Genomic DNA, 13,925 nt, shown 5'->3' with positions numbered 1-13,925 from the left:
GAGGGATTGTTGAGTTTTCTTTTGGTTCAGCTCCAGTGTGTGTGGGAGCCTTCAGTCTCTTTGTATCAATGTTCTTCTTTTAATTGCAAAGTCCACAGTACAGAAACCATGCTTATTTAATTACTGTTTTCTGCGGGGCATAGATAGGTAGCTGCTTAAGTTTGCAATAAAAATACCCAGATGATGATGATTGAGAAGAAACCATTCAGTCCTACAAACCTTTTCTGTTCCTATTTTTATGTATCTATTATGTTCACTGTTCTGCAGTAGACTCTTTCGAGATACAGAGATAAGACAGGTAGCTCACAGAGCTCACAATCTATCAGAGAACAGAAGATTAGACAAGTCAGGGCCACGGGAGAGGTTTAAGCAGAAGTTCTGGCAGGATGGGGGAAGGAAAATTTGGAGGAGAAAATCGGATCACGGAAGGCTCCAAGGAGGAGGTAACCTTTGAAAATGAGTATGACCAATAGGTAAAGGTGAGATTAGGGAGGGTACTTCAAGCCTAGTGGGAGCAAACTGGAGTCTGGGATAAGACTCCTGAGAGAGCAAGTATAGAGAGGGTGGATGTCAAAGAGCCCTCAGACAAGCCAGGGAACATTGGAGAGGCCAGAGGAGAGCCTCTGTTCATCTCACAGCTTTAATCAGAGAGGGCTAACAGAGCTTTGTCAAACATCCAGGAAGTGTGGAAGAACGTGAACATGGACTGAGGGCCTTAGATGGCTTTCCACAAGCCTCCTCCAACCTTTGTAGCCCTATATCTCATACCACTGAGCCTCATGTATGTTGTGTTCTAGCCAGACTAGATGATTTGCCCTTTCTTTAACACATACCATGCTTTCCCATCTCTAAGAAATATGTAAATACATGATATAAATTTTAATCTTAAAATCTAAATAAGCCAGAACAAGTTGTTGGTTTTCACACACACACACACACACACACACACACACACACACACACACACACAATTGCTTTTAAGGGTCATACTGAAATTCTAGGGCTAGTTGTATGCAAGTCTAAGACTAAGTTTGTCATCCTTAGTTTAAAAGATCTCAGAAAAGGATGGAGTAGGAAGTTGGATAGGTAGGGGTCAAGGAGAGAGGCTGGATCCCCAAAGGGATGAATAGAATGTTTGATGGGCTTTGATAAGTTCAGGAGAGAGATGGGCTGGGTACCTGGGGTCCAACTTACTTGGATGCAGTGAGAGATGTCACCGGAGGAAGAACCAGAATCAAAAAGAATCCCATTAGCTCGCATTTTTTAGAATTCTTTGTGATTCACAAAACAGTTTTCTCACAATTGTCCTGAGAGGTAAGTAGTTTGCAAACAGTGCTATCCCCGTTTTACAGCTGAGGAACTGATGATAAGGTCTGGAGCTGAAAGGGACCATGAGAATTGTCTAGTCCTACAATTCTCGAATTTTTTGGTCTTACGACTCCTTTGTGCTCTTAAAATAATTAAAGACCTTCCAAAGAGCTTTTGTGTATGTGGGCTATACCCATAGATATTTATTGTATTCTAAATTAAAACATCTTAATATTCTTATGAAAACAGTTTTGACCTTTACAGAGACCCCCTGAGTGTCAGGACTCACCTGGGATCCTTAGAGCACATTTTGAGAACCAATGACCTAGTCCAACCCCCTTAATGTATAGCTGAGGACTCTGTGGCCCAAAGATGGTGTGAGTGACTCATTGAAGGTCATACAGAGAATATGAAACAGAGCCGGAATTCGAATCCAGGTCCTCTGACTCTCTCCCTCTCTCACTCTAGTGTCCTTGTCTCTCTCTATTGCCATCCCACCAGAGGAGCAGAGAGCTGAGGTGACACCTATAAAATCAAGCAGTAGGACTAGCAGGGGTGAGGAGCCTGGGTCTATTAGGTCCCTTTTCAGCCCTGAGAGCCTATGATTCAATGTTTTGAGGACCCTTCTAACTCTGACATCATAAATTCGATAATCTGAGGTTTCCTCCAGCTCGACAGTTGTATGATTCTATACCTTCTGAACTGGATTGGAAGTCAGCAAGAATCAGCAGGCCTGATTCATACTCTACCTTTGTGACCCTGAGCTAAGTCTCTTAGCCTCTTTAGGCTTCAGTTCCTTCATATAATGAAAAGCTTGAACGACACAGCTTCTAGCTCTCAATCTATGATCGCATTCGTGATCTAGTATATTTATCTTTCTTAAAATGGTGATAGAATTTCCACAGCATTAGAGTACAACAGTCTCGCTTAGACATTCCTCCACCCCAGGACCCTTGGGTTGTTTCTATTTTTAGGTATTATATATAGCAACGCTATTTGTACTGACATCCTTCCCCGATGCCTCATCATGGTATAGAAATGACACTGGATTTTCAAAGACTTTACAAGTGGAGAGCAAGTTGGGGCAGGTACTCCCAAGCTGGAGAGGATTCTGGTCTGGGCTCAGCAACTATCATCCAAAGAAGAACAGTCTAGCTAAGTAGGGAGGGGCTCATCACCAAAGGCCTGTGATTGATTTCTTTTGACATAAGGACAACTCCTAAAGATCAGCTACTCAAAGTTGAAGGCTGTTTTGATCTCATTCAGTGGAAAGAAGGCACATACTCATTTAATAAATACCCGTACAAGTAGTGTTTTTTTAAAAATTATTTTCTTTAGATAGAATCAGAGAAGGTACTTTAAAGGACATCTTGTTAAACCCTCCCATCTTACACATGGGGAAATTAAGGTTTGACAAGATGAAACGACTTGCCAAAATTTACTCTCAGTGACAGATCTAGTTTATGAATAGTTTTCCTAATCTGTAGGTCAATTTTCTTTTTACTACACCCTACTCAAGTCAAGGACATGGAGCTCTCATCTGCAATTTTTTTTTTTTCTGGCAATTGGGGTTAAGTGACTTGCCCAGGGTCACACAGCTAGTAAGTGTTAAGTGTTTGGTCTGAGGCTGAATTTGAACTCAGGTCCTTCTGACTTCAGGGCCCGTGCTCTCATCTGCAATTTTACCAACAGCAATGAATACACTTGTTTCTCCACAGTGCCAACCATAATCTGATTTTGCTTTTTTCTTTAAATCCATTATTGCCTAATGGAAGTAAGAGTGAGGACTGCAGTTGTTTTAATTAACATTTCTTTACTTATTAGTCAAGAAGAATATTTTTCAGGTGTTTCTTCTTTTGAGAATTGTTGGTCAAGATCCTTTGGTCCTTCCAATGAGGACTGGGTATTGCCATTATATATTTGGCAGGGATGCTTGCACAAATATCACCCATAAGCAATAATAACTCACAACATGTACATATCATCATCCTCATTTATAGATAGAAAGGTTAAATAACATGTTCTCAGGCACATAGCTATTGAACATGGCTAGGATTGGACACAACTTTCCTGATCCCATGTCTCTCTAGTTTACTTTCCACTATGCTTCACTACCTCTCATAAACATGTCAATGGAGCTAATCCTCTGTGGGTGTGCATTAGCATGTGCATGCTGCGTGTGTGCATACACACACACACACATACACACACACACACACAGTTTGTCAGCTCCCTTTCACAGGCTACCACAAAGGGGTTGCTTCTCCAAAAAGATTCCATTCTCTAAGAATAGAAGCCAATCAAGTCATCTTGGGGCAGACTCAGTAACTGAAACTTAAACATAGGTTTTTTTCCTCACACAGTGTGTATGTCCATACAGTCCAAAAAAGAAGTGACTTCCAGAATCCCAAAGACCTGGTGCTCTATATCAATCATCAGATTGAACTCATCAAGGAAAGTCCCTTGAACTCCCTTTACTTGTAATGTGTTGCTTTGCTTACGTGGTGTATCCACATATGTAGGAATGTGATTAACAAATTTTTCTGTTGAATCATGTCCTTGACTTTTCTAGGTATGGCATCACATAGCCTGCAGATAGTAATATTTTAATATTTTCTAATGCAATTACTAGTAAGAAACAACAAATATTTCAGAGAAATATGGGAATATTTGTATGAACTAACGCAGAGAGAGGTAAACCAAAAGAAAGATATATATATATACACAAACACATACATACCCACATATATACATACCACACATATGTGTATATATGTATTTTGACTTCGGTAATGTGTAATTGTAGTTACAAATGAAATGAAAAGAACACTAAAATAAAGCTAAACTCTTGTTAGGGTGAATGTCTCACGGTCTCATGAGACCTCTGTTGAGGGAACTTTCCCATGGGAGTTCTAGCTTCTATCAGTAGAAGCTGAGGGTCACAACATAGTAGCGTGGCAAAAATAAGGAAGTCTCCTCCTTTGCTGACATGCAGCTCCCACGGTTGGTTTGGCTCTCCTCTCACTGGGAGATGAGTCCTGACACGAGCTCCAGCAGACCTGATGATTGGCTATCACAGGGGGATCACGCTTTGAACATGCATCACTAGGGCCATAAAAGACAGCTAACTGCACTCAATAAACGGAGCTTCTGCCACCTTGCTGTCTCCCGCCTCCTCCATGCGTCTCGGGGTTACAGAGCACTGAGCTGGTCTCATGCTCATCACTGCAGCGGCCGCGTCAAACTCTGATTAGTAACCAATCAATCCCATAAAACAGATAATAAAGCATACTGATCTTCTCTCCACAGAGGCAAGGGATAATAGCAATAATAGAATATTGCGTACATTATTAGATAAAATCACAATTTCTGTTTTGCTTTAATTCTTTTCTTTGTTACAAAGGAGGGTTCAATTGCTGGGTAGTGAGAAGGAAGGGGATTTTAACAAGAAATGAGTCGTAGAAGAACAAAATACAGTTATCCTTTCCACATCCTGGGGGTTAGGGGCACTGCACTCACCCCCCCCATATGGAAAATCCATGTAAAATTTTTTGGCCCTCCCTTTGTAACAGAGAAAAAAAATCTGGATTATTATGGTATTAAAAGATAAAATATGTCAATATTATATAATACTATACATATATTTTATGCATTTCTGAGTTTCTAAACTTTTTCTGTGTCATCTGCTGGCCATTGCATGCTGTCTACAGCTTCTGCAAAACTCCCCCAAAATTCCCATTTAGTTTCTTATGCCTACCAGTGATCTATTGAAACCATGATGGGGAAAGTCATGATGTGGAAGGGATAGCTGTAATTCTTACTTTTAAAATAATTGCAATTAATGGCATTTCTAATACTTGGGGGAATAGAAAGGAATGAATCAATCAATTGATCAATCCATCATTAGTCAACAAATGAATGAAAAAGCATACATTAAGCTTGCTGTGTGCCAAGCACTGTACTAAGGCAGAAGACAAAAGCAAAGAAAATATGCTTTCAAGGAGTTTACATTCTAATCCAACACAACTAGGGGAGTGTGGCAAGCAAGGTGTGTACACTGGTTTAGAAGGTTACTCAAGCTGAACTGCCATTGTGGAATACAGTAACACACCTCATCCAGGAACAATGGACTACTTAGGAATACCTCTACTGTTATTCCTGTGGAGATGATGTTGACTCTTCATTTTGAGTGAACGAATGCATCTCACCATGTTAAGGAAGAATTCCTCAATTTCCTGTTAAATAAGAGAGTTGAACTAGATGATCTCTAAGACCCTTTCCAATTCTAAATCCTATAATCTTGTTCTTTTCAGGGTTTTAAAAAAATTATAAATAAATGTTTAATTTTACTAAATGATACCTACTTACCTATCGATATGGATATAATTGACTCCAGAGATCAGGGCTAGGAATAATGAAAAGAAGTTGAAGAAGAGTTACATTTGGGCTCGGTATTTGGAAAATCTTAATGATGAGAGCAATCCCAAAGGGGACTGGGTTACCTTGTGAGATAGTGACCTCCTTGTTACTGGAAGTCTTCAAGCCGAGTTTGGATGACCACTTGTCTCTGATGTTGTAGAGGGAAGTAATATTCAGGTAGGGGTTAGGCTCTGGGGTCCTGCCAACTCTGATAGTCTTGATTGACGATTCATAGGATCAAATATTAAAAAAAATTTTTCTTATTGAAAATGCTATCATTCTTATCTAATGATGTTAACTTTTCCTTATGTTGAACCATTCTTGTATCCCTGGGACAAAACTTTACTTGATCATGATGAATAAGTCTTTTGAGGCATCCCTGTACTCTATTTGCTATAATTTTATTTACCATTTTTGCATCTATATTCATAAGAGAGACTGGCCTCTAATTTTCTTTTTCAGTGGTGTCTTTGTCAGGTTTTGGAATCAAGACCACATTTTCCTCTTAAAAGAAATCAGGCAGCATTCCATCTTTTCCTATGTTTAGAAACAATTTGTGTAACATAGGGGTTGTTTGTTTTTCAGGAAAAAAAAATTATCCCATGCAAGCAGAACTAGGTGGGTAGAAGCTATAGAGAGGCAGATTTTGGCTCTAGTTTGAGGAAAAATAATGTTCAGTTATGGAGTGCGCTGCCTTGTTGAGATAATAAGTTCTCTATCACTAAAGGATATCAAACAGAGGCTGAATGATCATTTGTTGGATATATTGTGAAAGAGCATAAAATTATAATATTTCAGGTGATGATTAGTCTAGTTACCTCTGAGGGTCCTTCCAATTCAAGAGTTTTTGGAAATGTCTTCCCAGGGACCTTATTTGCACGGGTGGAAATGGAGAAATGAAAAAGGGGAAAGGGAAACAAGGAAGGAGTTTTAGTGAATTTTTCTATTTCTTCTTCCAAAATTGATCTTTTCAAATCCTCTATTTCCTCTTAGGTTAGCCTTTTACATATGCAGTTGTACAAATAACCATCCGTTTCATTTAGGCTGTCTAATTTATTAGTATCTATTACCCAATGATTAAAATACTTTCTTTTTAATCCTTTTAATCTCTTCTTTATCTTTCCTAATTTTTTGGTAATTTGAGTTTTCTATCTTTTAAAAAAAAAACTAGTTGTGGTGTCATTTTTATTAATCTGTTTTTTAAAAAAAAAAACACTCGGCCTCATTTATCATGGACGTAATTGTGATGTCCTAGCTTCAAGGACAGGGTTCAAATTCTGACTTTTCTTGTTGCTAGCTATGTGACCTTAAATGAGTCATTTATCCTCTTTTGGTCTCAGTTTCCTTATCTGTAAAATAAGGAGGTTGAATTAAATGGCCTCTGAAGTCCTTCCAGCTCTAAGATGTATGAACGCCTCTAAACTTCACATCTTCAATGCCTCAGTTTCCTTCTCTGTCAAGTAGGGAAAATAACACAGCCAGGTCCTGATCAGTGGGAATGAATAACAAATAACCTGAAGTGGTTGCATGTATTTGAATTCTCACTATTTGAAGTTATAATTTTATAAAATATGGTAACTGATTCTAGCCCAAAGGAAATATGCAGTTTGAATCATGTCACTGCTTCAAATCTATGGGTTCATTATTCACACTAATGGGACTAACCTCTCCTAGGTGTCATAAGAACTTATGTATGTGAAAACACATTGCAAACTATAAGTGCTTTGGAAACCTATAAACCAGTACACAAATGTAAAATAATAATAGTATCAAGAGCTTTCTTTGTTATACATACACCCACACATGAAATTAATTATCTCTAATAGTCATTAATTAATGGCTAATGGTCTATGGAAAATAAATTAAGGGGGGAAAAAGTGACTCTCCACCCATGCTTTAGGAAGTATCTGTGAGATAATCAGATTTGAAAGATTTGGCTTCATTGAGACCTGGCATTTTGTGATGATGGTGGTTCAGAAAATTCAGTAGCTCTAGAAATAACACATTGGTCTAACTATAGATCATCCACCTGAAAGACATCTCTTTGAAAGGAAAAAAATCCTGTGTAAACACTAAAAAAAAAAATAGATTTAATTTGGTTTTATTGTCTTTACAATGTTGTTATTTCATTAATGATTCTCCTGGTTCTTCTTGCTTCACACTGTATCAATTTATAGAAATCTTTCCAGATCTCCTTGAAACCATCCCTATCATTTCTTACAGCACAATGGTATTCCATTACATTTATAAATCATAATTCTGTCAGCCATTCACCAGTAGGAGGACCCTGTCTTAGTTACTGCTTCTTTTCCACCACAAAAAGTGCTGTGTATGGGTCAATTGGGTATGCACAGTTCAGTAACTTTTGGATGAAATCCCAAATTGCTTTCCAGAATGGTTGGATCAATTCGAAGCTCCATTAACAGTGCATCAATGTACCTGTTTTCCTCCTGCCCTCTAACACTTGTAATGTAATTTTCTGTCAGCTTTGCCAATTTGAAATGTATGAGGTGGAGATCAACGTGCATTTATAAAGTGTTTATTATGTGCCAGGCACCAGGCTAAGTGCCGAGGACCAAAAAGAAAAGCTCTAACACCAGTGTCCTTTGCTCAAGAAGCTCACACTCTAATGTCAAGAGAAAAAGCTTACTGTAGGAGTGAGATAAGGGAAGTGGAGATAAATTCAGAAATAAATGTGATAGAATTCAAAAGGGCTTAATAAAACTTTAAGATAAAAATAAATAAATGTAAAAAGTTTGATTAGATAACTCTTTTATCAGAATTACTTTAAACTACTGGAAAAGAACTAGGAAACAGAAGCCCAGAATCTCAGGTGAAATCTTTTATGGGCCAACACGGAGAGCATGGAAAAGAGTCTGAGGGTCCATACCTCCAAGAGACTTAACCAACCAATTCATGTTGGGGGCAGCCTTGAGTCACTGAAAGCACCATCCGCTAGGAGGCACCAAGAGGCATTTCTAAACCAATCAATTGATCTTGGGGCAGTCCCAGTGACTGAAACTGAATCCAGAGCTGTCTTTTGTCTTTTATAAGGTGCCATTGGGCACGTCTCCTATTGGGAGAGGTAAGTTTCAAATAAACTTCATTTCTTAGTGAGCTCTTCAAATTAATTATCAAGGGGGCAGCTAGGTGGCGCAGTGGATAGAGCTTGGGCCTTGGAGTCAGGAGGACCTGAGTTCAAATCCAGCCTCAGACCCTTAATACTTACTGTGTGACCTTGGGCAAGTCACTTAACCCCGATCGCCTCAGCAAAAAAAAAAGAACAAATTAATTATCAACCAACAAGCATTTATTGAAAGCTTACTGTGTGCCAGGCATTATGCTTAGCATTGGTTGATACAAAGGAAAGCAAAAGTAGTTCCTCACTTTAAGGACCTTACATGCTGAGGGGTAGACAGAGGTATATAAACAGATAGATATAAGATAGAAACAGAATAAATGTAAGCAACCTTATAGGAAAAGGCACTAGCAACTGGGATGGGGGGAGGGGTGGAGGGTGAAGGGTGATTATGTAAAGCCTCCTGCATTTGAACTGCCTTGAAGGCATTCTGAGAAGCAAATGTGAGAAGGGGGAGCATTCTAGACAGGCAAGATAGCCTGTAGCTAACCAGTGTGAGGAACTTCTAATAGGCTCGTATGCTGACGGTAGTAATGTGTAGCAAACATTTGTGAACTCTTCTAATCAGACCCTCATATATTCAAGTCAGAGTTAGGGGAAGGGTATGTCTTATATTATTTAGACCAATCCAGTAGCTAGAAACTTCTCTGGGGATTGGGAAACTGAGCTACGAATATAGTTCTGCAAGCCAGTTATACAGCAAAACCAGGGATAGATTCAGTGGCTGTGGGTATAAGGCTGGTCCAGACCCCCTAGACAGCCCCCACATGAGGAAAGGATGTGGCCAGAATTAGGTAATGACTGGGTAGCCCCTTGTCGAGCTGAAAGGGTTAGCAGCCATGAGCATCAATTTAATTAGAATAATTCAAATTTTTATCATGTTTGATGAGTTGCAGAATATTCCTAACAGCCATAAGTGTGTATTCAGGTGTGTCCATGTACACCCTAATGCCTCAAAGACAATTTTGTATTTTTGTCTTATTTTTTGTTTCAAGTCTAATTGTTAATTTGGGGGGGGAGGGGCTAGGAAGTGGGGTTAAGTGACTTGCCCAGGGTCACACAGCTAGGTAAGTGTTATGTGTCTGAGGCTGGATTTGAACTCAGGTCCTCCTGAATCCAGGGCGGATACTCTATCCACTGCGCCACCTAGCTGCCGCTGTTAATTTTTTTTAAAGTTAAGCTTAGCTGTATTTTACTTTAGTTTGCATTCAATGTGCTTGGTAAGAGAAACAACCTGATTTATCATGTCACATTCCATCTTTTCTTATTCTGCTTTGTTCATCTTATTTAGGGTTTGTTAAGTCCAGAGGCTTTTAAAAAAAGTTTTAGTTAAAAAAGGGCTAAGGACCTATTTGTACAAAAATATTTATAGCAGCTCTTTTTGTGGTGGCTAAGAATTAAAAATTCAGGAGAAGATGCTCATCAACCAGGGAATAGCTAAACAAGCTGTAGTATATGATTGTGATGGAATATTATTTTGCTATAAGAAATGACAAGCAGGAAGATTTCAGAAAAACCTGGGAAGACTTACATGAACTGATGCAAAATAAAGTGAGCAGAACCAGGAGAACATTGTACATGGTAACAGCAATATTGTAAGATGAAAAACTGTGGATGACTTAGCTATTTTCAGCAATACAATGATCCAAGACAATCCCAAGCATGTTATCCACTTCCAGAGAAACAAATGATACTGTCTGAATGCAGACTGAAGCATGCTATTTTTCACTCTTTCTTTCTTTCTTTCTTCTTTTTCCTTATTTGAGTCTTCTTGTATAAAATGACTAATATGGAAATATTTTACATGATTGCACATGTATAAACTATATCTGATTGCTTACCATCTCAGGGAGGAGGAAGTGGAGGGAGGGAGGGAGGAATAGAATTTGGAACTCAAAAATTTTTTTTAAATATTAAAAAATTGTTTTAACATATAATTGGGGGGGGCAGCTAGATGGCGCAGTAGATAGAGCACCAGCCCTGGAGTCAGGAGGACCTGAGTTCAAATCCAGCCTCAGACACTTGATACTTAAGAGCTGTGTGACCCTGGGCAAGTCACTTAATCCCATTGCCTAGCCAAAAAAAAAGAGTATTAACATATAATTGGGGGAAAATAAAATATTATACTAAAAAAATTTTAGTTTATTTGAATAAAAACATCCTTTATAACTGATACTCATCTTTAAAAGTGAATAAATAAAATTCCCTGGAGGCACACCCTAATGAAATGTTCTGTGCAACAACAACCTTCAAGGTAGGTAGTGCAGATGTCATTGGGTCCCTTTTACAGACAAGGAAACCAAGGATCCTAAAATGGTAGTGGCTTGCCCAAGATGACACAGCTAGTATGTGGCAGGGTCCAGATTTCAGTCTGGGTGTTCTAACTCCAAATCCAATTCTCCTTCTGCCTCTGTTCTGCCCATCTGCTGTCTCTCAGAGTCTGCTCTGTCATATTCGCCTAAAAGCTGAGACCAGTAGCAGGGGTAGGGAGATAGCTGGTGAGAGGAGCAGTCAGCAATACTGAATGTAGAGTGTCAGACTGAAGGAACTCTAAGCTCCAGGCCCGGTTTGGGATTCGGTGTTATTTCATTTAACTGCCCAGTCCTGGCAACCTCTATGAGGAGGTTTGAAAACAGTAGTCTCCTAGCCCTCAAACACCTACAGACAGCATTACTGAGGAAGAGACAGAGGCAGTAATAGTCCCAGCAGGGGGTCAAGTCTTTGAATGTGTTGATGGAGAAAAGAGTGAGTTCATGGACTGCCCCTGCTCTATTTTACTTTGTGTCATACTGTGGACTGATTATCACCACCCACCTTGTCCCTGGACCTCATGTTTCTCTCCTGTTCTAACAGGAACCCAATAACGCTGGTGTCTGACAATCAGGAAATAGCAGAAATAATTAAATTCCCCACCCTCAATTCAGTGAGTCTATTTCTGATGAGTCAACTTGGAGTAGAGATGGGCCTCAGCAACAACCCAGTTTCAGATGTCTCCTCTGAAGCTGGGTGGGTCTGGGCAAGTCATTTAAACTGGGCTGCTAGGTGGCTCAGTAGATAGTGCTGGACTTGGAGATTGGAAGACCTCAGTGTGTTACTCTGGGCAAATCACTTAACTTATCTGGGCCTCAGTTTCCTCATCTGTAAAATGGGAATAAAAATAGCACCTTCCTCCTAGGATTGCTATGAAATGAGATAATATTTGTAAAGTTCTTTTCAAATATTATTATTATTAATGGCAAAGAATTGGAAATTGAGAGAATGCCTATCAACTGGGAATAGCTGAACAAGTTGTGGTATATGATTGTGATGGAATCAGTTCAGTCGTTTTTCAGTCATGTCCAACTCTCCATGACCGCATTTGGAGTGGTTTGCCATTATCCTTCTCCAGCTCATTTTATAGATGAGAAAGTGAGGCAAACAGGACTAAGTGATTTGCCCAGGGTCACACAGCTAGTAAGTATCTGAGGTCACATTTGAACTCATGAAGCTATCTTTCTAATTCCAAGAGCAGTGTTCAATCCACTGTGCCAGCTAGCTGCTCTTGTGATGGAAAACTATTACAATTTAAGAAATGAGAAGAGGGATGGTTTCAGAAAAACCTGGGAAGACCTATATGAACTGATACAAAGTGAAGTGAGAAGAACAGGGAGATCATTGCGCACAGTAACAGCAATATTATAAGGATGAACAACTGTGAAAGACTTAGTTCCTCTGATCAATACAATGATCCAAGACAATTCTAAAGGACACATGATGAAAAATGCTATCCACCTCCAGAGAGAGAACTGATGAACTCTGAATGCAGATTGAAGCATATTTTTTTTTTCCTCTCTCAATTTATTTATTTATTTTTTTGGCAACATGGCTAATATAGAAATATGTTTTGCATGACTTTACATGCATAATGACTATTATATTGCTTGCCTTCATTCAATGGGTGGGGAAGGAACTAGAGGGAAGAAAAGAATTTGGAACTCTACATTTTAAAAAAGAATGTAAAAAAAAGCTTATTTACATGTTTAAAAAACCTCAAATATCATTATTAATAACCTCTCAGTGCCCCCCAGGCAAATTCTCTAACAATATCAAGCTGCAGAAAGAACAGTTGCATACCTGCACTGGGAGAGGGAGTGTTCTTAAAGGGAAACTCCCACACACTGATTAAACCACAGCACAAGACCAAAAAAAAATTATTAAATAAGATTTTGTTGGTACTATTCATTGCTTGACTAATCCCACACCCACTTCCTACTCCATATATTCCCTCCTCCAGGAACAGACCTAGATCTAACCCCAGCCTCTGGGCTTTGACCTCTCTATTTGAGCCTAATTTGATTTCTCTCTCTTGCATCTCAGCTACTTCTTCCTGATAACCCGCTTTCACCCAGGAAAAGAGAATAGTGGGATTTCCATTCCTGCCTGATGCTTCCACCCTGACCAATATTACTACCCAGAGCTCCACTCTCCCAGAGAGCCCTACAGTGAGGTCCCAGTTGTTCTGCCCCTGTTTTCTTCGGCTTCTCCTAATCTCTCTTCCCTCTCCCACCTGGGCAACAAAATAATCTCTTTTTCCCCCCTCTCTTATTGTCATAGAACCAATATTGAATGTAATAATCATGTTACCAGGGGTGTTGGTAAATGTTTAAGAACCAGGTCTCCAGGTTAAAAAAACGTATGCATGATACACTTTTAAATTTAATCTAAATTAGTAGCATTTTCTCCCTCACTTTCTTAACTTTAGAAAATCAACAAAATAATAAATCAAGGCCTGATTTGTAGCATTTGCCAATTTCTGAGGTGTAAATGCTCACACTGAACATTTAACAACCAGCTTTCAAAGTCTGCTCATTGTGTCCTTCCTCCACAAAGGTTGTCAATAAGATTTAGAAGGACCAGAGGCCAGAGGTTCTTAGGTTTCACCAGAAAAGCTATAGGTCCTTCTGATTAGCATTGGCCTTGACAGATATATAGGAAAAGAAGCCAGGAAGCTCTGGGGGCAAATGGGAGTATTGTTGTGGAATTCAATATTGCCCAAGAGAGCAGGGAGCAGAGTAATGAG

Source organism: Vombatus ursinus, unplaced genomic scaffold, assembly GCF_900497805.2.
Source record: "Vombatus ursinus unplaced genomic scaffold, bare-nosed wombat genome assembly UNPS02014171.1, whole genome shotgun sequence".
NCBI classification, from domain to species: Eukaryota; Metazoa; Chordata; class Mammalia; order Diprotodontia; family Vombatidae; genus Vombatus; species Vombatus ursinus.
Note: the sequence above shows the minus strand (reverse complement) of the source record.